We start from the raw sequence: 15,573 nt of genomic DNA, 5'->3' as shown, positions 1-15,573 counted from the left end.
ACTTATTTATTATACTACATTACATGATTCTAACACCACGCAAGCCTATTTATATATTTCTTAGTTAAGTAACTATACTGCATTACCCCTGTTAATTATGCATTAGTCACTTTTGATACTATGATGTATCTTTTTAGTACTACATTTTTTACTTCTGATATTTTAATTTGCTTTTTTTTTATATTACATTATTTATTTTTGATACTGCGGTAGCTCTTTCTATACTGCAAATCTATCATGAGCTTTTTGTAATCCTCTTGATTAAAAAGATGCAAATTATTTTAGAATGCTAAGAATGAGCACAAGTGGTACTCACAATTGTTATTCTGTCATTTTTTCGATAGGTTGGCATCAATTAGACATGTAGATTATGATAATTTGGACGATCTCAATGATAATGCCATTAGTATTGAGACAATAATTACACGGAGGGAGTTGATCAAAAGAGAGCATCAGCAGTTTTGCAATGCTCAATACTTTGGGACAGCTATTAAAGATTATTGCATTGCACACAATCATGACTATATCTTCAAGAAGAATGATTCTATGAAGATTATAGTTAAGTATCCAATGGAACCTTGTCCTTGACGTGTCTATGCTACTGAATTGAAAAGAGAGGGGATATTCTCCATTAGGAAGTGTAACCTCACACACACATGTGACAATGGTCTCGGTACTAGGAGTCATTCTAAGGGCATATCTTCTTGGGTTACTGAGAAAGTCAAGACAAAGTTAAGATCCATATCTCGCTACCGGCCTATCAAAATTGTGGCTGATATCCATGAAAATTATGGCGTGTTGCTCAAGTACTATCAAGCATGGCACAGGAAGAAAATGACCATGCATGAGATTCATAGTCTTGATCATCTGTCGTATGATAAGCTTGAGCCTTATTGTAGAGCCCTCAAATTAGTGAATCCAGACACCATCGCAGAATATGAGATTTTTGATGATACAAAAAGATTTCGCTGTGTTTTCATCAGCCTTGGAGTGTGCATTACGAGATTTCATGCTAGATGTAGGCCTATGATTTTTATGGATGGCACCCACATCAAACATAAGTACCAAAGATGCCTCTTGAGTGCCACCATAAAAGATGTGAATAATGGTATTTTTACCATCGCCTTCGCCGTCATCCAACAAAAAAATGATGAGAGCTGGTGGTGGTTTTGTTGAAAGCTACGATGTATTTTCTCCTATCCAAATAGCTCATTGATCAAGCAATACATCTTTTACTCTACCGGTAAACTTGGATGTATCAAAGCGGTCGAGGACTGATTTATGAATTGTCACCATACTTATTGCCTACGACATCTTGTGGATAACTTTAGAAAGCTAGTCCTCACTGTTCTATAGTGCACTAGATATCTTTCATACCCTTTAGTACTGTAGAGGAAGAATTGATATCAGAATTTAGTACTGTATAATAGAAAATGGCACACACTATTGGCACATAAGAGATGAATTTAGTACTACAACATAAGTTATTGATACGTCCTTAGGTGTTCTGGATACTTTATTGTGTTCACTTAGTACTGTAATGTAAGTTATTGATATATTCTTAGATATTCTGGATACTTTATTGTATTTACTTAGTACTACAATATAAGTTATTGATACGTCCTTAGGTGTTCTGGATACTTTATTGTATTCACTTAGTACTGTAATGTAAGTTATTGATATATCCTAAGGTATTCTGAATACTTCATTGTATTCATTTAGTACTGCAATGTAAGTTATTGATATATCCTTAGATGTTCTGGATACTTTATTATATTTACTTAGTATTACAATATAAGTTATTGATACGTCCTTAGATATTCTGGATTCTTTATTATATTCACTTAGTACTACAAAAGAAATTATGGATACGTCTTTAGGTGTTCTGAATACTTTATTGTATGCACATAAGAAATGTCACACATCATTAGCACATCAGAAGCATATTTAGTACCACAATATAAGTTTGTGATAAGTCCTTAGAGTGTTCTGAATACTTTATTGGTGCACTTAGTATTGCACGATAGAAAATGGCATGCACCATTGACACGTGAGAGATGTTTCTAATATATGCTTGCTGGTATCACTTTCAGGTGTTGACCAAATATCCAGCATTACACAAGAAATATTGGTGTGCAATTTTCAAGTCTCTCGCATATGCTATAATGCGAATGAAGTTCGAATGACACTTTCATGACATAGTCTCTAAGATGCTATTAGCCAGGGATTGGATCTTAAGTACTCAGCCTACATAATGGGCTAATACATTTTTTCAAGGTTGTAGGTGGGGAGTGATGGATAACAACTTGGCAGAGTCTTTTAACCGATGGATTTTAGCTGCTAGGTTTCTTCCTATCACATCTTTGGTGGACCATATAAGATCACAGATAATGAAAATGCATCATCAAAAGCGTGAGCAAGGAGCAACATGGCACGATCATCTTTGCCCCAGACAATAGAGGAGGCTTCAAAAGAACCATCGAGAGGGCCGCACCTTAAGCCTTCATGTGGCGAGTAAAACAAGGTATGAGGTGTTGGATGGAGAAGAACGACATGCAGTTGATTTGTCGGATAGAACGTGCACTTGCAAGCAATGGCAATTGAAAATGATCCGTTGCAAGCATGCTAGCGCATCTATTGAGGAAAAAGGTGACACTCTCCACTCTTATTGTGATAAATTCTTTACCGTCGAGATGCATCAACTAGCATATAGAGAAATCATCAATCTAGTCCCCATGATTGAGATGCCATCTGCTGCCTTCCCAGTGCAAGTGATCAATATCATGCCACCTGTGATTACGTCGCGAACAGACCATCCTAGAACTAGGAGGTTTCCATATCAAGTTGATATGCGTCCAAATAAGTGCACGTGTTGTCACCAAACTGGCCACAATCGACGCACATGCACGAAGAGAATCTCTTAGGAGCTTGAAGCTTTTGTTTTATTGATGGATCATTTTTTGGGTTATTGATACTGTCCTTAGGTGTTCTGATACTGTGTTACTTTTGAATACTATGTTTTTTTTTAAAGCACTTGAAGCTTCCAAAATACATTTCCTTAATATACTACAATGAAGGCATTTGATATTATGTTGTTGTCTTATTTTATAATATTATGTTGTTGCCTTATTTTATAATATTATGTTGATTTGTCTTAGTGAATTATTTATCAGTTTGTGTCGAGACCTTTAGTTATTACTTTATTTGTCTTATTTGTCTAATATGGTCGATATTTTTTTTTTCAGTACTTCATTGTCCTACAATCACGATAAGCATAATATATTGAAGAGGGGCAAGATGCTAAGAGTGTACAAGGCAACAAAGAGAACTAGGATCATCTTATGAATGCGGCTGTTGCATTATATATCAAATCAATACTTTAATATGATAAAGCAATACTTTATTATGCTAAACTAATACTGTACTGTGATAAAACAATACTGCAATGCACTATGATAAAGTAACTCTCCACTTTAGTTATGTCAGATTTGAGGCTTCAGCTGGTATGAAAGATGAAGAGGTGGATGGAGGGGCTCCGGATACAGTATTGTTATATAGAAGTATGGTATGCTCGTCACAATACTGTACTGGTATTAAATAATACTTTAATATTATTAAGCAATACTTTATTATGCTAAATCAATACTTTAATATTATTAAGCAACACTTTATTATGCTTTGAACAAGTATGTCAAATTGAAAAGATCATTAAGTGAGATAGAGCATACTCGAGCAATATTTGAACTTGTGATTGCTCAACCTATATTGGACATGCCAGTGCTGTTGTGCAAGGCTTACATTGACTGCGAGATATCGGAGGTAAATACGAAAGAACAAGATAACTCTATGAGAGGTTACTTGATCTAACAAAGTACTTAAAGGTATGGATTAGTTATACCAAGTTTGAGGCTTCAGCTGGTATGGAAGATGAAGAGGTAGATGGGAGAGCTCCGCATATATCATTGTTATATAGAAGTATGGTATGCTCGTCACAATACTGCACCGGTATTAAACAATACATTAATATTATTAAGCGATACTTTATTATGCTAAATCAATACTTTAATATTATTAAGCAATATTTTATTATGCTTTGAACAAGTATGTCGAATTGGAAAGATCATTAAGTGAGATAGAGCATGCTCGAGCAATATTTGAACTTGTGATTGCTCAATCTATATTGGACATGTCAGAGCTATTGTGTAAGGCTTACATTGACTACGAGATATCAAGAGGTGAATATGAGAGAACAAGACAATTCTATGAGAGGTTACTTGATCGAACAAAGTACTTGAAGGTATGGATTAGTTATGCCAAGTTTGAGGCTTCAGCTGGTATGAAAGATGAAGAGGTGGGTGGGAGAGCTCCAGATACATCATTGTTATATGGAAGTATGATATACTCATCATAATACCGCATCGATATTAAACAATACTTTAATATTATTAAGCAACACTTTATTATACTAAACCAATACTTTAATATCATTAAGCAACACTTTATTATGCTTTGAACAAGTATGCCGAATTGAAAAGATCATTAAGTGAGATAAAATATGCTCGAGCAATATTTGAACTTGTGATTGCTCAACCTACATTGGACATGCCAGAGCTGTTGTGCAAGGTTTACATTGACTGTGAGATATCAGGAGATAAATACGAGAGAACAAGATAACTCTATGAGAGATTACTTGATCGAACAAAGTACTTGAAGGTATGGATTAGTTATGTCAAGTTTGAGGCTTCAGCTGATATGGAGATGAAGAGGTAGGTGGGGAGCTCCAGATATATTATTGTTATATAGAAGTATGGTATGCTCGCCACAATACCGCACCGGTATTAAACAATACTTTAATATTATTAAGCGATACTTTATTATGTTAGACCAATACTTTAATATTATTAAGCAATACTTTATTATGCTTTGAATAAGTATGTCGAATTGAAAAAATTATTAAGTGAGATAGAGTGTGCTCGAGCAATATTTGAACTTGTGATTGCTCAACCTATATTGGACATGCCAAAGCTGTTGTGCAAGGCTTACATTATCTGCGAGATATCAGGAGGTGAATACGAGAGAACAAGGCAACTCTATGAGAGGTTACTTGATCGAATAAAGCACTTGAAGATATGGATTAGTTATGCCAAGTTTGAGGCTTCAGCTGGTATAGAAGATAAAGAGGTGGGTGGGGGGCTCCAGATACATCATTGTTATATGAAGGTATGGTATGCTCACCACAATACCGTACCGATATTAAATAATACTTTAATATTATTAAGTGATATTTTATTATGCTAAACCAATACTTTAATATTATTAAGCAACACTTTATTATGCTTTAAACAAGTATATCGTATTGGAAAGATCATTAAGTGAGATAGAGCATACTTGAATAATATTTGAACTTACGATTGCTCAATCTATATTGAACATGCCAGAGCTGTTGTGCAAGACTTACATTGACTGCGAGATATCAGGAAGTGAATACGAGAGAACAAGATCACTCTATGAAAGATTACTTGATCGAACAAAGCACTTGAAGGTATGAATTAGTTATACCAAGTTTGAGGCTTCAGCTGGTATGGAAGATGAAGAGATGGGTGGGGGGCTCCAGATACATCATTGTTATATGAAAGAATGGTATGCTCGCCACAATACCATACTGATATTAAATAATATTTTAATATTATTAAATAATATTTTATTATACTAAACTAATATTTTAATATTATTAAGCAATACTTTATTATGCTTCGAATAAGTATGTCAAATTAAAAAGATCATAAAGTGAGATAGAGCGTGCACGAGCAATATTTGAACTTACGATTGCTCAACCTACATTGGACATGCTAGAGCTATTGTGCAAGGCTTACATTGACAGCGAGATATCAGGAGATGAATACGAGAGAATAAGGCAACTCTATGAGAGGTTACTTGATCGAACAAAATATTTGAAGGTATGGATTAGTTATGTCAAATTTGAGGCTTCAGCTGATATCGTTACAATAAAATAGGTTATTAGCGATGAAAAGTTTTCATCACTAATAAGCGATTTTCATCGCTAATACATATTAGCGATAAAATTTTGATCACTAAGTTTTTATCGTAAATAGTTCCATCATTGATAATATTTTATGATGAAAAAAATATTTCATCGCTAATAAAAAATATTTACGATGAATACTTTTTATCGTTAAAAAAATTAGACAAAAAAATTTAATCTAAAAAAAAGGTATTTATGATGAAAAAAATCATCGATGATAAATAAAAAATTAATAACGATGAAATTATTTTCATCGCTATAATTTTTAAAAATTTTAGCAATAAAAAATTTACATCATAAATTTTTTTTTTACAATGAAAATAATTTATCACTATTAATTTAATAAAAAATAAATAATATTAAATAATATTAGTGATAAAAAATTTTATCATAAATAAGATAATTTTTGATAAAAATTTATGTTGCTAATAATTATTTACGACCAAAAAATATTCATCATTGTTAATTATATATTTATTGATAAATTAAGTTGTGTTAGTAAAATATTTTTGACGATGAATATTTCATGAAAAATAATTCTATCGCTAATAATTTAGTCATATTTTTTAAAAAAATTTTATGAATATATATTTTAAATTTATATGTATAATATTTTTTATAAATAAAAAAATTAAATAAAAAATTTATATAATAAAATGATAAATAAATTTTATTATTTTATTATATTAAATTAAAATTATAAAATATTTAAAATAAAAAAATTACATTAATAAGCCATCAAAAATCGGTATTTGAAGAACGAGCTGGAGATAGAGAGCGCTCGATGGAGCTTGGACCGATAATGGAGCTCGAATCGGCCTGCTGCTACCTTATCAACTGTAGCGTCTATTCCATTTACGTCATCTGTTCCATCATCTAGATCTAGAAGCACTGATAGTCATCGATGCATGTAGCCAACTCCTGAGCTCGTTGTCGATCCTCGGCAGCCTGCCTCTGCACCTCCGTCAGTTGAGCCTGGTATGCAGAATGGATCTCAGTCCTAGATGATCGTGAGGATGAGGGAGCAGTGATCCCATGTCCTAGATCTCTAACATAACAGGATCTTGTACCGAGCATCCGATCACAAATCTCATCATCTGTGGGTGCAATCGAGCCTTCAGAGGTAGGCTAGGATCTTATGTCGGTTATATGATCCTAAAAAAAATTAGAGTTATTTTAATTTTTTAATAAAAATTAAATTATGAATAAAAAAATAATTAAAAAAACTTACAAAGAGCTCCTGGCTCTCCGTCGTCCACTCCTCCGACCGTCGCTGGTGGGTCCGCTGGTAGATATCGATCCTATCAGGAAGTTTGCTACTCTTAATATCTCTCTGTAATTTGAGAATTAATTAAAAAAATTTTAAATAATTAAAAAAATATATCCTAATTAGAAATTAAAAAAATATCTATCATGTGCTCCATGTGGTGAGCAAACGATCTCAAACCCCCACAATACGGCACGATCTGTCTCATCCGGTTCATCGCATTCTGGGTACATCGTCTCTATAAAATTAGTAGTAAAATTAATAGATAATAAATTTAATTTAAAAATAAATGATTAAGTTATTAAAGTCTAAAAAAAAGTTTAGATGTGTAACCTAATATGCCAGATCCTCATAACGCCAGTATATGGTAGTCCAATCGTCGATGGTGATGCTGTCATAGGGCCGTAGCTGTGCTGCCTCCTGCCCATGAGCCTGTACCACTCGGTACCAATGCTGATGCATGTGATGGCGATAATCCCTGAAATGCAAGGATAGATGGATGTCGACCGCTCGCCTCACACGATCATCCTCAAAATTGACGATGTCAAATACACCCTACAAATAACAAATATTAGAAGAATACTATGCAAATTAAATATTCATAATATAATTTATTTTACCTATAAGTGGATGTAGAAAATCTCTCTCTGAGCCGGGACAATGTGACGCCAATTAAAGGACGTCACGGGGGCATAGCTGCGGCATATGATAACCAGAGCCATGGCTCACACCATCCCCTAATGGGTCCGATGTAGCCGGCTGGTATCTTGATCTGGAGATGCTGTCCCAGGTGCTCGCATCTTCAATGCTCTAAAGTGAGGTTCTTCGATGGATCTCGCTCTCGTCTGACTACTGATGGAGACTGATCTGAAACAACAATAAATAAATCGTTAGTATGATCCAAATTAAAGAATCAAATTTCATTATATATAAAGTGTAATAATTAATACCATTGGGACCAGTCTCACTGAGACCCGTCTCACTCATACTCGGCTTACTGGGACCTGCCAGTGCAAGACCCTCTGACACTGAAGCCGGTGAGGCAACAGAGATCGGTGAAGGTGCCTCAACCTCCGAGCTATTTGCAGGTAACTATGAATGTGATCGTCGTCGTCTGTCTCCTAATATCATATCTGCAGGAATTGAGATGTAAATAAATATAATATTAAATAATAATAGTAAAAATTAAATAATATTTTAATGAATACAATTATATCGCATACCATTATTGCAATACAAAATTGAATGAAGACTAAAGATCTACTCATCAATATTCGTATCTTCCTCGATGTGTAGATCCTCATCCGGATCACAGTAATCGATATATGTATCATCTTCTATCTCATCGTCATTTATGAACTGATCGTCGTCCTCTGACTCATCTAGATTAAATACAAAATCAGCTTCAACTTTGTTGGATGGGAGATCAGCCTATTCAAAGGTGTCGTTACAAGTTCTTCATTAACCAAAAACTCGGCTAATGTTTGTTCTTCTTGCTGAAATTTTTTTTTTTCATGTAAATCCAAAATTTCATCCATCTCTAATCGAATTGGTATGTCATATACGCCTCTAAGTATTATTTTTTGTATGACATACTAATTATCTTGATACTTTAGATCCTTCAAATATATTACTTGTTTCGCTTTAATTGCTAATATATACGGCTCATTTTGGTACCATATTCGTACAAGATTTACACTGATAAATTATGAATCAATACGAATCCTGATCTTTTTATTACTAATATCCCACCATTCACACTGAAATAAAAATACAGAATTACTGGACCCATACTTCAGTTCTATGATATCTACAAGTACACTATAATAATCAATCTCTTCTTCTCCTTCATATCATGTTGTAGTAATTTCACTATTCTGGATCCGTCGTTGCATCTCAAGCTTTCTTATATGAAATCTCATTCTTCTAATGATACAGGATGTGTAGTGATTAACCCTTCGATCGAGATCACATGCTAAATCGTGCAACTCATCGGTTGCACCCGCTTCTTTATTGAAATACTTATGTTTCATCTGCATCATAAGATAAAAAATTATGTTGGTTGAAATAATAATATTTATAAGTAAATAAATAATGTATCACTAATGCAACTTATAAGATCATCAAATTATTTTATAATTTTTTTTCTATATCGATCATCGGCATCTGTATTATTCTTTCTACATAATATACTCTCGTGCTCACTGCAAGAAGTTATAATTTTTAATTTTATACAGACATAAAATTTTTTTTTGATCATTAAACAGTATCGTAAGATGATACTTACTTAATAAAATCTTTAATTTTTTTATAATTATTTAGAACATAAAAATATACTTTGGATAGCTCGTTCACATCCATAAATTCATATTTTCTTACACCAATAAGTCGAACCATTTATTTAAATATAGACAACGTTGGCTCATTGTCATCCCATTCATGGTCTGTATTATGATCTGCATGATTGAATCTTGTTTCGATATCATCAAGATACATCGAGCAGAATGTGAGACACTTGATAGCTACATATGCTTCCGCTATAGACCCTTCAGGCTTTGTTTTATTATGCACATACTTTTTTAAGGTACATAAAAATCTATAAATAAAAATAAATTTAAATTTTAAAAATATATTTATATCTTATAATTGATATGATAAAATACGTATAATTTTTTTATCTTTCAATATGATACATCCATCGATAATATATCGGTCCGGTCAAAAGAGTTTTCTTTGGAAGATGGATAGTCAGATGTACCATAACATCAAAAAATGATGGTGAAAATTTTTTTTCTAACTTACCAAGAATGAGTACGATATCTTTTTCTAATTTTTTAAGTAAGTTAATCTTCAATTTTTGATAATATAGTTCTCGAAAGATACTCCCAGCTCAATCAATGTAGTTTGAACATTATCATCCAAATAGCCACGTATGACCATAAGAAGCAAACGTTGCATCATTATATGGGAGTCATGACTTTTCATACCAGAGATATTGTCATTATTGTTCCCAACACACCACGATACGTTTGAAGCGTATGCTTCAGAAAACTTTATGATTTTGAACCATCCATAGAAATTCTTCTTTTCCTCTTCAAACAGCGAATAACATGCGGATGGCATAAAAAATCCTCGTCTCGATGAACTAAATACAACTCTGATTGAATTCTCATTTTCTGCAAATAAAGACGAGCTTTTGTATCATCTTTTATTTTTTCTGAAATATTTAATACAGTACCAATGATATTATCATAAATATTCTTTTCAATGTACATTACATCCAGATTATGATGAAGTAGTAGCTGCTTCCAATACGATAGTTTGAAAAAGATGCTCAGCTTTGTCCAATTCAGCTCAGCTTTAGTATGCTTCCACTTGCGAGTACCCGATATTTTTTTCAAATCAGAGATTTTCAATGACTTCGAGTTGTTCTAAAATTTTTGCTCCACTTAACTCTTTGGGTGACAGATGTCGGTCGGACTTACCACCAAAGAATTGGTTATAACGAGTCCTCCAAGAATGATTAACAGAAAAAAATCGTCGATGACCCATGAAACATATTTTTCGTTCGTGCTTTAAATGTAAGGAAGATGCATCCCTATTGCATATTAGGCATGCCAGATATCCTTTGGTGCTCCATCCAGATAAGTTTTCATATGCTGAAAATTTATTTATGGTCCATAAAATCGAAGCATACAACTTAAAATTATTTTGACACATAAAATATGTCTGTATCCTATTTTCTCATAACTCCTTCAGATCATCAATTAAAGGTTGTAGATATACATCAATTTTATTACCTAGTACTTTCGGATCCGAAATCAACAGTGATATAAAAATAAATGATTTTTTCATACACTTTCAAGATGACACGTTGTATACAACTAATATCACAGATCACATACTGTAAGAGATACTCATATTGTCAAAGGAATTAAATCCATTTATCGCTAGACCAAGCCTGATATTGCGCGGATCACTCTAAAAGTGTAGATACTTTGCATCGAAGTTTTTCCACACTAAAAAGTCGGTCGGGTGGCTAAGTATGTTCTCCTTCGAAATTCGCTACTCATAATACCATCTCATTTTTTCAGTTATTTTTGTGGATATATACAACCTTTGAAGTCTTAGAATCAGTGAAAAATATCTCAAAATCTTTTGAGGTATCTTTTTTTTTTTATTATTATCGATTTTGTATCTAGGTTCACCGTAATTCGGACATTCAGTTGCTTGTTCATTATCCTTATAAAATAATATGCAGCCATTTTTGCAGGCATGTATAGGAGTATAGCCAAGTCCCATTTCTCGCATGTATATTTTTGCTTCAAAATATGATTTCAGCAGTCTCTCTCCATCGGGCAGAGCGACTTTAATCAATATTAAAATTTGATCAAATAACTTCTAACTCCATCAGTTCACGATTTTAATGCGAAATAATTTTATCAAAAACTCTAACTTGAAAAATTTTATACAATTTGGATAAAGTGGCTCTCGTGCATCCCTTACAAGCTTTGCAAACTGTTTAGAAGTTCCTTCTACCTCAAGCTGGATATTATATTCATGATCAGAATTGCTTTCAGATGCAGCAGTTTTCATGCGTATATTCAAACATGCACCTTGATGTAAATCATCTAACAATTCTCCTATACTACTATGTTTGACAAGTCCATCAGCATCACTATCATCTTCAGTATCGTCATCATCGCGCACCATCTCATTCGGATCACCCTTCCGATGTCATATTCAATAAGTATACTTCTTATTCATAACATATTGTAGCAAACACTCCTCAACAAGTGTTATGCGATGATATACCATATTGACACATCTCTTACATGGATACTTTATCCGACTAGCACTGTCAGTCTTATGCCATGCAAAGTCAATGAAATCTCGAACTCCTTTTCGATATTCAGGAAAAAAAATACCTCTAGCATTCATCTAACTTTTGTTGATATTCATCTAACAATAAATACAAAATCATTAACAACCAAAAAAAATTCTGTGGTATTCAAGATCCCGATCCGAATTTCGGACTGAATCGCATTTCGAATTTCAACCAAAATCCTGACCCAGATCCAGATATGCAGACTGAACATGCAAAATAACACATATTAAAAAAGACATGCAGACTGAACATTAACACAGAAAATGTGTGACCTTATCTCTTTATGAGGTAAAAATGCATGATCCTATCTTTTTCAAATCATTACTAACAGGTGTGGCCCTATCCCTTTCAGAAAAGTAATAATCTTATTATTGTTATTAGTAGATATTTTATCTTATTTTTATAAAAATTTTGACAGCATCTCTCCATAGTTTTCCAAGTATATGATGTGGATATGGTGCCCACGCACCCTATCCACCATATATCTGGAGAACAATAGACAGATAACTACTGAATACCACATAATGAAATAAAATATCAACTATTAATAATAATAATATTATTATTTTTAAAAAAAAATTGAATATGGGATATCCAAGTTTTGATCTCGATGAAGATCGAAACTTGAACAGGAATGTATGGCTCAATATAATTTAAGTACCATCTTTGAACGTGCATTCGAAGATGGATTTCTAATTTATCAAAAAGGAATAACTTTGTATTAAAATTTCTTGATCAAAAATTTGAATAGAGTTTTCACTAAAATAAAAATATCTTTTTTATTTATAATTTCAGCAGCATACAAAACAGCATATAAAATAATTTAATTGTAACAAGTAACAGCAATGTGCATTGTGCTAGTGAAAAAATAATTAATCAAATAATTAACTAATTTTAGTAGTAATACTAAAATATAATATATAATAATTATAATAATTTTAGCATCATATTTCATCCTCATGAAGATCTGACCTGATCCGCCCCATCCCGACCGCACCTGCCCTAGCCAGGCCCGGTGCGGATCGGACCGGACCCGACCCGCCTTGGCTCCACCCGACCCGACTCGGCTCCACCCGACTCGCCCCATCTCAACCCGACCCATCCCATCCCGACCTGAATCAGAATCGACCCGGCCCGGAGCCTACCATCCCCGACCCACCCCAGTCCGACCTGACCCTGCTCCATCCGACCAGCCCCAGCCCGACCCAACTCGGCTCCACCTGACCCGCGCCAGCCCGACCAGACCTGGCTCGACCGCCCCATCCAGGCCCGACCTACCCCAACCCATGCGTGCCCAGCCCGTAGGCCCGCGGCCATGCGTGCCCAACCTGCCGTCCCCAGCATAGCCGTGCCCTAGCTTGCCGTTGCCGGCTCCGACCCCAGCCCCTCCCCGACTCACCATCGCCGGCCCATCCCGTAAGCCCTGGCACAGCTGCGACTCGACCCCATCCCGGCTCACCATCGCCGGCCCCTCCCCAACTCGGCCTGCAGGCCCCGGCACGCAGGCCCCATGTGACCGCGGCCCGTCGTCCCGGCCCAGGCGCGCCATCCCCGGCACGTCGGCCTCGTGCCACTCCCCATCCCCGTCCCCATCCCCGGCTCGAACCCACCCAAAAAAAATGAAGAGTCGATGTCGTCGGCTCCAGCTCGCCGACCCCTGCCCCTTCCCGACCCACCGTCGTTGGCCCGACCCGCAGGCCCAACATGGCTGCAGCCCGCAGGCCCCACATGGCTATGGCCTGCTGTCCCGACCCAAGTGCACCATCCCTGGCATGCCGGCCCCGGCACACCGGCCTCGGGCCGTTCCCTGTCCCCGTCCCCGGCCCAAACCCACCCCCCCCAAAAAAAAGATGAAGTCGACTCACCTCGACGGCGACAGCGGTGGCGGAGGAAACTGGGACGATGGAGGAAACTGGAGGCACGGCACGCTGGACGTCGGGGGGGAGCAAGCTCGCCGGAGGGGGAGAAGAAGCCGGACTACCGTGGGGGGGGGACGAGGAAGCTTGCGGGAGGGGGAGAGGAAGCCGCACTGCCGCCGAGGGGGGAACGAGGAAGAAAAATGGGTTTCTGATGGGAGTTGATGGGACGCGGGGTATTAGTGACGCAACTTTTAGTTGCTAATAATAACTTTTCATCGCAAATAATCTTAACAAAAAAAATATTTGCGATGATCTATAAGTTTCCGTCGCTAATAATCTTATTAGCGATGAAAAAATTATTCATTGCTAATAGTTTTTGTCAAAAAAAGATTTTACTGAAAAAATTCATCCCTCAAAAAAATATTATTTATGACAAAAATATATAATTTCATCGCTAATTACATAATTGGTGTTGAAATTTTTTTTCATTGCTAGTAATCAATAAAAAATAATTTTTCATTTAATTTTTTTTTTCTGACCAAGTTTTGTTCCCTATATTATTTTCTTCCATTCATTTTTCATTCATCTCTTAGCTACAATAATGCAATAATATATGTATATATGTGTGTATATATATATATGTATATATATATATATGTATATGTATATATGTATATATATACACATATCTTTTTCAAAGTGATTTTAGGTTCAAAGTAATTTTACTAAAGAAAAAGGAGTAGCAGTTCTGACCGAATGTAGATTAGATCATGCAGGAAGCATGAACTTCGGTACCTAATGGGCTATCATGGAAAAAGTACAAAAAACTTAGCCAACGAGGCCTTATGCATCCCATTAATATGTTCAATATCATTTACTTGTATGCAATGCACTCTACATAAATACTTAAAGAGGATAAAAAGTATAGAGGATAATTGAACAATACTGTAACAAAATACATAAAAGAATCAAAATCTAATTGTCAACCTATGAGTGTACTCCTCTTCCTCCTGCATGCTGCCATCTCTGGGTCCGAGACAGACTCAGATTTACCATGATGTATATATATATAATAATACAGACATCCAAGGGTGCAACTCTACCATCCTCTAGATTTACCATCATTTTTAGGACCACCTTTCGACCTTCTCATGTCCCAATATTTACGACAATATAATCTTCATAGGCCATGACTTTTCACATGCCTTTTATATACACGTATCTTAATATTCTACATAACTTTATTTTGCACATATTATTTTTTAAAACTATCTTATAATTTTTTATAAATATAAAAAAAATTATTATAATAATATATAACTTTCAATATGAAAGTTTTTTTAAATTTTTAAAATATTAGCGATAAAATTTTTTATCATTAAAAATCTTTTAATGACGGAAAGCTACATATTCGCCACTAATAGTTTAGTTTTTTGAAATTTAAAATTTTTTATTTTTTAAATATTAGTGATAAAAAATTTACATCATAAATAATTAATGATTTGCGATCATAAAA

Source organism: Elaeis guineensis, chromosome 8 (assembly GCF_000442705.2).
Source record: "Elaeis guineensis isolate ETL-2024a chromosome 8, EG11, whole genome shotgun sequence".
NCBI classification, from domain to species: Eukaryota; Viridiplantae; Streptophyta; class Magnoliopsida; order Arecales; family Arecaceae; genus Elaeis; species Elaeis guineensis.
This window is presented reverse-complemented; position numbering follows the sequence as displayed.